Source organism: Ovis aries, chromosome 24, assembly GCF_016772045.2.
Source record: "Ovis aries strain OAR_USU_Benz2616 breed Rambouillet chromosome 24, ARS-UI_Ramb_v3.0, whole genome shotgun sequence".
In the NCBI taxonomy this organism is placed as follows: Eukaryota; Metazoa; Chordata; class Mammalia; order Artiodactyla; family Bovidae; genus Ovis; species Ovis aries.
The window spans coordinates 25,246,191-25,260,104 of record NC_056077.1 but is presented as its reverse complement, the minus strand read 5'-3'; the positions used below and the strand labels follow the sequence as shown (position 1 = coordinate 25,260,104).

Here is a 13,914-nt window from a genome sequence, read left to right as displayed (position 1 = left end):
CGCAGGGTAGCAGGGGTGCTCTAGAGGTGGATTGCCTACACACTCACACACACACACATGCACACACGCGCACGCGCACACACACACGCACGCAAACACCCGCACGCACACACACGCACACACACGCACACACAGACACACACACACACGCGCGCGCGCACACACACAGACACACACACGCAAACACACACAAACACGCGCGCGCGCACACACACACGCATGCACACACACGCGCACACACACACGCGCGCATGCACACACACACACACACACACACGCTCACTTTAGCCAAGGCTGCGCAGGGCAGTTTCCAGAGCAGGAGCACCTTCTCTTGATTTCTCACCCTCTCCCCTGTTTCCCTCCGTGGGACCAGCTCCTGTGTCCCTCTCCTCTAAGGGCAGAGGGGACAGCAGAGTTCTTGCTGTGATGCAGACCTTCCATGCCTGGACTAGAGGCCAGGGAGAAATCCCCCAGCCACCTGAAAAGTATACGTGAAAGCTGCTCAATCGTGTCCGACTCTTTGTGACCCCATGGACTATACAGTTCATGGAATTCTCCAGGTCAGAATACTGGCGTGGGCAGCTGTTCCCTTCTCCAGGGGGATCTTCCCAACCCAGGGATCGAACCCAGGTCTCCCGCATTGCAGGCAGATTCTTTACTGTCTGAGGCACTGGAGGAGCCCAACCTCTTGGGCAGCCCATTAAAGGACAGTTTACACTTTCAGGCTCTGGCTTTGGAGCCAGGTTCCCTGGCAGTGAGTCCGTGGCCTGACCAGGGGGCAGAGCCAGGACCCAGGCTGCCCTGAGCAGTGTGTCTGCCTCCCCTGGCCCAGAATGCAGGTGTCCTCTCTGCAGTCATAGTGTCTCCTATGTACCGAGAGCTTAGTCAGCCCCCGGAACTGCCCTTGCTTGATCTTATTTACTTCTCATAACAAACCTATTTGATGTGTGTGTTAAATACTGATCAAATGAATGGATTAGCCCTTTGCATTGGATCTTATTATTCCCCTGGCAGCTCTCTGATGTCACTTGCTACCACTGTCTTGCTCACTCCGCTCCAGACACACTAACCTCCTTCCTGCCTCAGGACCTTTGCAATTCTCCTCCCTCTGCCTGGATGTTCATCAGCTGATATCCACGTGGCTAGCTCCCTGCCCTCCTTCAGGCTTTACTCCAATTGGCCCCTCTCAGTAGGACCTTCCCCAAACACCTTATTTAAAACTACAACGCCCACTCCCTCCCTCCTCTTCCTTATTTTCCCCAAACTCGAATTGCCTTCTCTCAGTCTGTGCATATTGCTTCCTGCTTATTTTCATTGTTTGTCTGGCCTGCTAGGATCTATGTTCCTTCAAGCAGGGATTTCTTTTCTTTCTTTCATTTTAAATATTTATTAATTTATTTGGCTGTGCTGGGTCTTAATTGTGACATGTGGGATCTAGTTCCCTGACCAGGGATCGAACCTGGACCCATCTTCGATTCAGTGGCTGGGGCCCTGTGAATTAGACCCACAGAAGCCAGATTCACAAGAGGAACGCAAACAGAAGTTAGTTAACATGTAAGTTCAGCATACATACAGGAGAGTACACAGTGTTATGTAACTCAAAGGGGTGGTTAGAGCTTGGGCTTCCATAGCATCTTTTAAATTAAAAAAAATTTTTTATTTCTCTATTTTTATTTATTTCTTTATTTTTGGCTGTGCTGTGTCTTTGTTGCTGTGTGCATGGTGGTCGTTTAGTCGCTAAGTCGTGTCTGACTCTTGCAAACCCATGGACTGTAGCCCGCCAGGCTCCTCTGTCCATGGGGTTTTCCAGGCAAGAATACTGGAGTGCATTGCCATTTCCTTCTCCAGGGGATCTTCCTAACCCCAGGGGTTGAACTCCGGGTCTCCTGCACTGCAGGCAGATTTTTTTTTTTTTTTCACCAACTGAGCTACCAGGGAATTCCCTTGCTGTGCATGGACCAGAGATCAAGCCCATGTCCCCTGCATTTGCAGGCAGTTTCTTAACCACTAAACCATAGAGAAGCCCTTACATAGCGTCTTAATGAAGGCACAGGATAGTGCTAGAGAAGTGACATGAAAAGGAAACGGACTTTGAGTATCCAGGATGGCAAATAGTGGGAAGGTAACTATTTGGGGAAACTAATGGAAGATGGAAATCAACCCTGAATACTCCTTAGAAGGACTGATGCTGAAGCTGAAGCTCCAATACTTTGGCCACCTTATGCAGAGAGTTGACTCACTGGAAAAAAACCCTGATGCTGGAAAAGATAGAGGGCAGGAGGAGAAGGGGACAACAGAGGACAAGATGGTTGGGTGGCATCACTGACTTGATGGACATGAGTCTGAGCAAGCTCCGGGAGATGGTGAAGGGCAGGGGTGCCTGGGGTCACACAGAGTCGGACACGACTGACTGAACAACAAAAATGGCAGATGAGAGCTAGTCAGTAGGTTTGTTGTGTGGCCTCCTCTGGTGCCATTTCCATGCTGATGAGAGTCTAGGCTTGTCTCTGATGAACCTCTGTCCATTCTTGCAGAGAAGAGGGACACCTCTACAAATACATGTCTTGCCTTTAGACAAATGGGGGATGATGGAGAGCTTTTATTGTATCCCCCCCTTTTTTTTTCAATTGCCTTTAGCTCAAAAGAATCCTCAGGCCAAAGAGGTATATTTTGGGCTGGTATATTCTGCAGCCTCTTAGAGCCAAAGGGTTTTATAGCCGGATTTTGCACCTTGCATACAAGCAAATTCAAAGAGGCTTCAGCCATACTGCCAGGTAATGGTGGCTCAGGCAGCTGCAGGTAATGGGAAGATGCTTTGGGATGGAGACCTGCCTTGTGCATTATCTTTGCTGTTAGTTTGTTTCAAGGGACAGCCGGTCCCTTATAGATGATGTGCTCACCTGTGTGTGGGCGTGTGTTTGTGGTAGCCAGTTTGTGGGGATCTCTGCATATACAGTCCCCTCTCTGAGAACCCCTTCCCACACAGACCCTGCGGGCTGTACAGCAGAACCCTGAGAGTGAGTTCAGGACTTTGTCCACACCAGGGCAATTTTGTGGTTAATCGTGACAGTGTGTCCATTAGCCGACATAATCAGGGAGTGAGTTAACTTCTGCTTTTCTGGCTGTATTTTAAAGGCATTATTTAAATGCTCTTTTTTTTTTTTTTTGAGTCTCTGCACTCTTCAGAAATTAAATTTAGGCTGTGATTTTATTACCCTTTTTATTTAATTTATACTAACGGTTGCATTCAAGCTGTGAACCAGCTGTTGACTTTGAAAAAACATTGTTCAATTTGAAGGGAGCATTTTAAAACTTAATGTTATGGCTGTAAGTAATCACTTCAGCAATTACACTCCCTTGCACTGTGCGTCACACGGGGCACCGGCGGGATTTGGAAGAATGCTCAGGTGGGCAGAGGGGTGGCTGGGACAAGAGGCTGGGGTGCAGACTTCGGGGAGGGGCAGGGGAAGGTGGGAGGATGGTCCCCAGGGACCTGGTGACCTCACAAGCCCGTTTCTCCTCCCCAGGGCTAGCAGGAGGCCTGGGCTCTGGACAGGAGAGTTTCCTGGAGCTCAGACCCAGCCGAGCACCTGGACCTGCTCAGCTTCTCACTCCTGCTGGTTTCTCCACAGCCACTTCATCCCATCGGACAGCTGTGGGTGCTCTGCCCCCTGCTACTTGCCATGGACTGAGGAATATAAGAGTTTCTGACGTCAGACAGAATTCAGGGGCTCAACCTGGACATAACCTTTTTGTGAGTTCCGTTCTGCCTTTCTATTTACTCATCTACTTTGTTTATTTAATCGCTGTGTGAGGTGGCAACAAAAATTCTTCCATTATCCAGCCCCTTGGCGATGCATTTCATCCACTAGGAAGTGAACTCTACTCCAGATCGCAGATTTGAGCTTGGTTAGGGGATGGCTTTTGGCCAATGGGATGCTGGCAAACACAGTGCCGGCTATTAGTTCGCTCCACGTGGAGAAGCCTGGGCGGACCTGCTGGATGAGCAGAGATGAGGCGAAACTCAGTTGAGCAGCCCGGCTGATGTGAACCAGCCCGCTAACTCGTGCGTGAACCCTCTTCAGACCATCCACCTCCAGTGAGCCTGCCCAGCAACTCTGCTGAATCCACGAGCTAAATGCAGTGACTGTTTTTAAACTTTTCATTTTATATTGGTGTATAGCCGATTAACAGTATTGTGATAGTTTCAGGCTCACAGCACAGTGATTCAGCCATACGTAACCGTGTATCCATTTTTCTCCAGACTCCCCTCCCATCCAGGCTGCCACATGATACTGAGAAAAGTTCCCTATGCTATATAGTAGGAACTTGTTGGTTAGCCAGTGTGTACATGAAGTGATTGTTATTTCAAGCCACTGCAGCTAGCGGTAGTTTCTATGCACTGAAAGTAAACTGAAACAATCACTCAAGGAGTATTTCGTGGGTGCCTAATCTTGGTCCGGCGTTGCACTGAGCGGTGGGGATGTATAGCCTGGTGGTGGGCATGAGATCTGGCCAATCAGAACACTCTGTTGCCCGGATCAGTTTCCTATTGGCCAGTCACCTCTTGCCTTGGGTGGGCCATCCCTCTTTCTTGCCCTGTCCTGCTCTGCAGACTGCAAGGTCTCGGCACCCCAGATCCAGCCCCAAAGCCTCTCCTTAACATCACCCTCAGATGGGCAGTGAGCAGTCAGTAAAGCTTAGTGGTTGAGGGCGTCAGACTAACCGGGGGTTCAGATCCTAACTTCTCTGTTTATCATCATTCACTACCAATGGGAGGGGATTCCCAGGTGGCGCTAGTGGTAAAGAACCCGCCTGCCAATGCAGGAGATGTAAGACACGCAGGTTCGATCCCTGGGTCGGGAAGATCCCCTGCAGGAGGGCATGGCTGCCCACTCCAGTATTCTTGCCTGGAGAATCCCACAAACAGAGGAGCCTGGCAGGATACAGCCCATAGAGTCGCATAGAGTCGGACATGACTGAAGCGACTTAACATGCACACAGGCACCACCGTGAGCTGGATGATAGAGTCAGACTCTCTGGATTCCAGACCTTAGGTCACAGACACAACCTCACAGAGCCCCAGTGCTCTGTCTGCCAAATAGGGAGTGATACTCTCCCTTTCATAGGGCTGCTCTGAGGATCCAAAGAGGTGGAATCTGCCGTGTAATAAACACTCGCTGCAGGAGAGATAGGACCTTCACTCTCTAAGTCTCAGTTTCTCCATCTTCGAAATGGGTAGACATCAAGCTACCTATGGCTAACCTGGGGATGGTGTAAGGATGAGAAATGATTCGTGCATTTCAAGGACTTACCATTGGGGCTCACACAGGGAATGTGCCCAATAAAAGACAAACATCATTTTTTTTTTTTTGCTGTTAGTTATTACCAACCAAGCAAAGGGGATTAGTGGAGAAAGCTGTAGGCTGAGACTGGAAATGTCAGGTAGACTGTCCTCTGACTTTCCAGGATATATGTCTTCACTGCAATGACAGGGTGGCCATGCTGACTTACCATGGATGTGGTTTATAATCGTTTCTTCTCCGGAGGATGTCAGAATGGCAAGTGGTTTTAAATCATGTGCTTCCTCTGATTGATTGGGGCTTCCCTGGTGGCTCAGAGGTTAAAGCGTCTGCTTGCAGTACAGGAGACCTGGGTTCGATCCCTGGGTCGGGAAGATCCCCTGGAGAAGGAAATGGCAACCCACTCCAGTGTTCTTGCCCGGAGAATCCCATGGATGGAGGAGCCTGGTGGGCTACAGTCCACGGGGTCGCAAAGAGTTGGACAGGACTGAGTGACTTCGCTTTCATTTTCTGATTGATTAGTAATGTCTGTCTGGAACCATCAGTGGCCATCTCACCACAACCACGTTTATTGGGAGGAAGTGTCACGATTGACTAGTGATGTCACCAATGTATCATGTGAGGTGGGAGGATGGAGTGTATTTGCCCACCTCAACTGGTGGTCTCTTGGGGTCTCTTGGGGGTACTAAGATCCAGTCAGTGTGTGAATTTCTGACCTGACACAGCTGTGTATCAGCATTCATGTTGTGGGTGCTTAAGAGTGGTGTTCAGGGTGGGGAATGGATATTACTCATCTTCATATTCTCAGGACCTAGTGAGGAAGAAGGAGCTGAAGGTTCTGGAGGAAGGACCATAGGCTCTGTGGTCAGAGAAACATGGAGTCCCATCCCAAAGCTGCTATTTCCCAGCTGTGTGTCTGTGCAGCGGTAATCACCAATGCTGTTTGCCAAATAGTCTGGAGCACCCATTTGGGGGGAACTAAACAGGATGGTTATAGGATCATGTGACTAACTCTGATCAGTGAGTGGGTTGTGAGCAGAAGTGACACCCTTCAGAAACATCTCTTTCCTTCTTCCGTGATGACCCACACAAATGTTACAGATGTGTTGATCTGACAACCCAGACCTCAGAGAGAAGGCTGGGCTGTCTGGGAAGCAGATTCTGAAAAGTATATAACCCGCATGAAGTTTCGAAGTGATGCTGTCAGGGCCCATGCTCATGGGTGAGAGAAATAAAGTAAGGTTGGGCAAATGGAGAATTTGGACTCTGCAAAGAGCTCTGAAGCTGGGGTATTCTTTCAGACATGTCCCACATTGGGGCAATGGTCTGAGCTTTCATACCTCATGTCAGTCGCTCACTGGATGTAAATTACCCTTAGGAAGGGGATGCAGTCTTGGAGGAGATGGAGCTCCTCAGCTGAGAGCCGTTCCTGGAGAGGAATGACAGCTGCAGGTGGAAGGCAGGGCTCCCAGCAGCTGGAGAATAACAGCGATGCACTGGAGCTGGCTTCTATCAGCCCACGAGAACCGATTATTAAATGCTCAGGAATTTGGTGAGCCGGTTATTAAATATAGTCCTCACTGAAAATTAAATTACATAAGTGTATAGTTAGATACTTTTTATTAGAAACAAAGGTAATAAGTACTCAAAACACATCGCTTGAGGAAGTAATTGCTTTGCTACATTTTATTTTCCCGAAGCTGTTGAGCTGATTTACATCTTCGGACGGCGGAAACACTACACGCTGTCCTGTCACGCAACTCCAGCTCTGCATTCAGTGACCTCAGCAGCTTGAAATCCATCCCACCGAAACTGGCAAATGCTACCAGTCAGGGTGTTGTCTTTTGTTTGGCTGACTGTCTAGACTTGAGAAAGTGATAAGAAAAAATAGCAGACTAAGTGTTATGGGTAGCTGTTCCATTGTGAATAGTAAAAAATATGTCAAATCATTGTTGAATTGCTACTGTTGGTAGGTTGTGGATGTATGAGTTCAGTAAAAACCAATAACAGCATTCTGTGAGAATTATTGGGCTATATGGAATTTGCAATAAAGAATATTACGTATTTTATCATTTTATATAAACTGTATACTATACAGTCTTGATATCAGCAAAATAACAAGTATGTGTATCTATGTATTTTTTTTCTCCCAGAGAACTGTTACTGCACATGTACCAGGACATTACTGAGGACTAGGCCCTTCATCCTCTGTCTTGGGGATGAAGCAGAGTGTCCGTAAAAGGTGACATGGAGTGGAGTCACTGCCATTCCTTGCTGGACACGTAGCTTGAGCAGGAGCCAGCTTTCTGCTCGCTAGTGTTTCATGACACTGGGATGTGGGGGACTGTTCGTTACCACAGCAAGACCTAGTCTCCACTGACTGATGCACTTGGGTAAAGACACTTAATCCTCTGGGCTGTAGTCTAGTTTCTTTGCAGTAATACCTCCTTGTAGGATTTCAGAGAGAACCCAACGTGATGTCTGTATTACCTTTGGCATCCAGTAGGGCACTCCCAATAATGCTTTTTATTGATAGTAGTGTCTTAATAAATGATGATTTATCTGATTTAAAATGCTGTTGTGACTTCCCTGGTTAAGAATCTGCCTGCCAGTACAGGGTACGTGGGTTTGATCTTCGGTCCGGGAAGATCCCACATGCTGTGAAACAACTACTGAGCCAGTGTTCTATAGAGTCTACAGGTGACAACTGCTGAAGCCTGCATGCTCTAGAGCCCATGCTCCACAACAAGAGAAGCTGCTGCCGTGAGAAGCCGGCACACCCCAGCTAGAGAGGAGCCCCAACTCGCCACAGCTAGAGAAAGGCTGAGCGCAGCAACGAAGACCCAGCACAGCCAAACACGAATATACGATTAAAAAAATATTAAAATGCCCTTGAGCCAATTCATACGAGTCAACGTTGTATAATTGAGGCAAGGGCACAACTCTCGGTTTTTCTGCCTCCCTTGGTATCTTGTCTCCATCCTCTCAGCTGCTCTTTTACTATATTTGTGTAGGGGACAGAACCAAAGGCCACCAGTCCCAGCTGGGAAGGGCAGTCCTTCAACGGCCCTGGAGGGTTAACTGTCCAGTTACTGTAGCCACAGCTGCTTTGTCTCCAGGTCTCCTGAGAAGAGTAAAATGCTACCCAAGATACAGCGGCAGAGGAGGGCTGGCCATAAAGGTTAATGCCCCGAAGTAGCCTGGTGGCAGAGGCAGTCGGTAGAAACAGCACCTTTAATACCAAATAAAAATGGATGGACTGATCATCACAAAGCTGGACCATGCCCCACACAGGATCCAGCAGCTGAGCCCAGGGATGGGGTGGAGCATAGGCCCCTCAGGACCAGAACCTCTGGGGCAGCCTGGCTCCCTGGGTAATTCTGTGGTCCAGCCAGGACTGAGGATTTATGGTTCTGATGCCGGCTCTACACTGAGCAATTCTTGAATACCAGTGGGGTGTCCTGCAGTTCAGTTTGGTCCTCACACTATCTACCTGGAGGTAGACTCAGTCCTACAACACCACCCCAACCACAGATACCAGTCAAAATCCAAGTTGTCACCTGTGCTTCTGAATGACTGGGCACAAGTCAGAGTTTCCCAAGATCCCCTCCTTAGGTTTCAAAGATTTGCTGGAGCTCTCTCTGAACTCGGAGAAACATTCTATTTAATAGATTGCTGGCTTATTGTAAAAGGGTGTAATTCAACAACAGCCTGGTGGAAAAGATGCTCAAGGCAAGGCATAGGAAAGCAAGTGAGGCTTCCAGGCTCTCCCTAAACACACCTCTCTCCCCAAATCTCCACGTGTTTACCAACCAGGGAGCTCTCTGATTCCAGGTCTTCAGGTATTTATGGAGGCTTCACTACATAAGCACGATTGATTACATCAGTGACAATTGGAGACTGATTCAATTTCCAGCACCTTTCCCTTCTTGGAAGGTCAGGGGGTGGGATTTGAGAAATGGATTATTTCCTGCCTTGTCAGTAAATAAGGATGTCACAGTCATCAGCAATTGCAGCCCTCCAATGTGAGCCAGTGAACCCTTGCTGGGAGCCAGCATGAGGAACTCTGTCCATGGCAAAGGTCATGAGGAAGGAGGCTTTGGCATACCCAAAGGCGGGATCGAGCCTCAGGAAACCCCCTGTTCCCGAGCATCTACCCCCAAAACCAGAGTCTGCCCACTTTACTGTTTTATGCTCTCACCTACACCTCTGACTTTATGGGGGGCTCTCTCCCATCACCTCTCTCGGAGAAGGAGTTAACCTACAGCTCCAGTTAATAAAAATTCCTGGGTGTGACAAGAGTGTTTCGACTTACGAACTCCTCTGAAGGTTACCTATCCTGCCTGTACTGGTTAGTCTAGCCACATGTGATTGTTTACAGCCTCCCAACCATGAGAGGCACGAGATGTTTTAGACTTACTAAAGGCAGATTCTTTTAGGAAGTTAGAAATTATTAGTATAGTGGGTTGATTAGGAATTATATTGGTGAAGGGTTTTTCATTTGTTGGGCCAATATTTGCTGCTAAGTCTCCATATTCCCCACCCTTATAATGAATATAACTAGCATATAGAAGAAATAAGTATTAACCCTTAAGATTAATTATGTTAACCTTAGGCTAAGTAAATTCCTTTTTTAATTGTAACCCACTTCACCTTCACCCTATAGGAATGCAATTTTATTTGGTACCTTCGGAGGGTGGTGCCTGGTTTAAGAAAATCACCCCTGGAAAATAAGTTTTTTGGTTGACTGACTGTTATCAGAAAGAAAGGATCATAAAATATCAGCAGGCCTCATGGCCAGAAGATGATGTAAAGCCCCTAAGACCTTTTTTGTATACATTTATATGAAGCACCTGATTTTGATAAAGGTCAGGACTGCTGACCCCCGTGTGACTTTAAAATTTCCATTTGTCTCTATGTGTAACAAAAGGTATATAAGCAAACCTGAAAATAAAGAAAACGGATCAGTTTCTGGGAAGACTGATTCCCCCGTGTCGTTCTTTCTTGTTCTCCGTTTATCTGGCTGAATTCCCATCTGGAGCGTGGGTGCTCACCAAGCCTGCTAATTTTGCCCTGGCTATTAAGTTCCACGCGAGAGGGAGCCCAAGGTGGGGCACCCTCCGATATTCAAGTGGGTGCCAGTGGCCTACATAGGTGGCGCAAGCTTCTTGTCTCAAAGCTTTATTGGTATCCCACGTAAATCAAGTTATTCAGCCTCTTTTTCTCCACTAATTTTCCTACTACACTATTTCTTTCTAATCTCCCTCTATATCTTTAATTAAGCAATTAATTCCTAGGACGCTGACTCCATCCCTGCTTCGAATTACCCTGGATCCACCGGGGCTGTACCCCGGCAAACCCTGAGGGCACAGAGAATGGAGAAGAATATTCCTGCTCTAATAGCCACCAGCCTGCAGCCACTCCCTAAGGTGAGCCCCCAGGGAGCTCAGGATGTGAGAAACACAGGGTACTGGCTCCAGATAGGAACATGCATATGAGAGGACTGATTTCAGAGGGCGCAGACCCTTGCATCTTTCCATGCATAGGAAAGTGTTAAATTCCTTAACTTGAGATATCTGGTTGTCTTTGCTGCTAAGTCACTTCAGTCATGTCCGACTCTGTGTGACCCCATGGACGGCAGTCCACCAGGCTCCCCCGTCCCGGGGATTCTCCAGGCAAGAACACTGGAGTGGGTTGCCGTTTCCTTCTCCAATGCATGAAAGTGAAAAGTGAAAGTGAAGTCGCTCAGTCGTGTCCGACTGTTCGCGACCCCATGGACTGCAGCCTACCAGGCCATCCATGGGATTTTCCAGGCAAGAGGACTGGAGTGGGGTGCCATTGCCTTCTCCACTGGTTGTCTTTAACTAACAGTAAATCTTTTGATGTTCAGACTACCTGTGCTTCGGTGCAAAGCTTCTATATAATCAGGCTTCTCCCCTTCCGTGCCTCCTTGGAGCAGTTCTCTTAGGGTTACTTAAGATGCTGCCTTCCAGGCTTGAAGTCCTAAAAATTCCCACCAAATAAGACATAACTCTCAACTTTTAGGTTGTGAATACTTTTTTGAAGTCGACAGATTGAATGGTCTAACCCTCCAATCGTGTGGCTGGTTCCCCTTAAAAGTACTTTCCAAAAGTAATCTCATTAACATAAACTCAGATGCGATCAAAAGGGGTTTGTTATAATTATCAGGACACCTTTATTGCTCTTATCACCCAGGAAATTCCAAGGGTTTTAGGAGCTCTGTGCTAGGAACAGGGACAAAAGCCAAATATACATATTTCTTATTATAAATCATAATCACAATATCTCAGGACTCCTAATCAGTTTAGATGGTACAAGGATGGCCTTTGAATTGCACTGAATTGTTCAACAGGAATAACATGTGTCTCAGAGGTGATTGTGAGGATTAAATGGGATGCATTTAATAACTTATTAAAGGCCCTTCAGAAGGGGACTCATTAAATAAATTGTGGTTATCCATAGCTGTTTAGAATTATGAGACAGATTTGCACATATTGTAATGGCATAGTCTCCAATAAATATTAAGGGGGGAAAGCAAGATGGGGAGAGTCTTGATGGCGTGTCTCTATCTGGAAGGGAGAGGAGAAGCCTAGGGAGGTATTCATGTCCTCTTGTGTATTCGCGACCCTCCCTAGAAGGGATACCCCTGACACTGTTCCAGCGGTCGCTTGTGGGGATTGAAAATGAGGACGGGTGACTGGATTAGATGGGGAAATTACCTTTTGAATCTGCGCCCTCTGATACTGCTTCAGTTGTTCTGTGCTCAGAAATGCCCGACTCTTTGTGACCCCATGGACAGTAGCCCACCAGGCTCCTCCATCCATGGCATTTCCCAGGCAAGAATACTGGAGTGGGTTGCCATTTCTATTCTTCCCGACCCAGGGATCAAACCCTCATCTCCTAAGTCTGGTTACCATTTGTATCTCTTACTTATCCCTTTATTTGTGAATAGCAGAAAAAAAAAAAAAAAAAACATGGGAGATTTGGATACCAAACCAGTTTCTTTTCCCACCTACAATTTAATTTTTCTATTTTTGGCTTGCTGGGTCTTCGTTGCTGTCCGCTGGCTTTCTCTAGTTGTGGTGAGCGGGGTCTACCCTCTAGTACCCTCAGGCATGGCTGACCCCACTTCCTCATCAGGAAAACCTGAGTAATGGCATCACTTGCAGGGCTGTGAGTGAAAACATACATCAGAGCATCTGGCCGCCCATAGGTGTAGACAAGTCCTCCTCGCATCTGGATGTGGGCGGGTCCTAGCAGGAGAGGGCGTGTCCCCAAGGTGCCGACTCGCTGGGACTTCCATGCAGACACGCACAGTATGTTTCTTCTCCAGACATCCTGACCCAGGCAGATGTCTGGGTGAGGTGGGCACTGGTGGGGTTGGAGAAAAGAAGACTGAACTCGTGGAGGCTGCAGGAAGAGCAACCTTTGCTGAGGACTGTCTGTACCAGGGTGGGCGCTGGGGACCTGGATGAGTTCTTGGATAATTGAAACCCTCGTGAGCCCTTTGTGGCATCAAATGCCTAGAGAGACAGCCAGGTGGATCTTGGAGGCTTAAAAGACTGAGACACTGGACAATCCCGTTGGGTGCTGGAGATCACTGCAATTCAACTCAATCTGGTCTGTCCGTCTTCCTTTGCCCCCACCCCTTTTTTTTCCTGGCTACAAATTCCGGGCCAGTTTCCTTTGGGTATGCAGTCAGGGTCTTGAGGACTTCATGAAAATCCTATAAGAATTTAGGGAGACACACAGAGAGCCCTAGAAGAGTCAATGTGACTTGGAGCTAGTCTTGGCCTTTTCCTGGACTCAGTGGTCAGAGTGGACCAATGCTACCTGGTTTTCTCCCGCTGGTTTCCTCAAGCTCTGTGACCTTCAGGCTCCTTCAAGATTCATGGGTGTGAATAATTTTCCAAATAGGGAAACCAACATCCAAATGTATCTCCTCCTTAATTGTGCAGACCTGACTGGGAAGAGCTCAGAGCGGAACCTCACTTAAGATGGACCCTATAGTTTTACTTTTTCTGAGGTTTCTGGAATGGGAGACAAGTTCAGTAAAGTCCACCTCACCCCCCACCTGCTAGCAGTGGCAGATAGAGTAAAACCTCAGCCTCACCCAGCAGGAACCATCTCATTTGCATGCATGAGAAACAATTTTTGTGAATTTAATTAATCACAGTTTACATGCTAATAACCCTTGAAATATTTTTATGGGTAAATAATGGATATTCCCTGCTGTGGAGGGAATCCGTTGGTTCCAGGGCTCACTTTTAATTTGTTTATCGTTGAGTGAGTAGAGCGGGAGAGTGATAGCTACCTTTGTGATGGGGGAAAGAGAGCTGTGATTTTTGTTTCATGGATGAGGCCAGGAGAAGGTAGCCTCTTCCCCAGTAGGTGCCTGGTGTCGATGGGGAAGCTGAGGGGTCAATGGTCATATATAACCTCTTGACTGTGATTCTACTATAGTCCTCATCGTCATCACTGCTGCCACGACCACGACCACTGCAGCCTTGGTCTCCTCTTTAACCAGTTTTATCCCCATCAGCACCACCAGCACCACCACCATCAGCATTATTGTCACCACCATCTTCAC

At 47.6% G+C, this 13,914-nt stretch overlaps 1 long non-coding RNA gene across 1 annotated transcript; it reads left to right on the top strand.

Annotated features, from left to right (window-relative positions):
• The first annotated feature begins 306 nt into the window (after nt 1-306).
• LOC132658555 (uncharacterized) lies at nt 307-10,281 on the top strand. The gene is made up of 2 exons (XR_009598365.1): nt 307-1,554; nt 3,633-10,281. It is a non-coding gene; the product is annotated as an uncharacterized LOC132658555 (long non-coding RNA).
• The last annotated feature ends 3,633 nt before the right edge of the window (nt 10,282-13,914 follow it).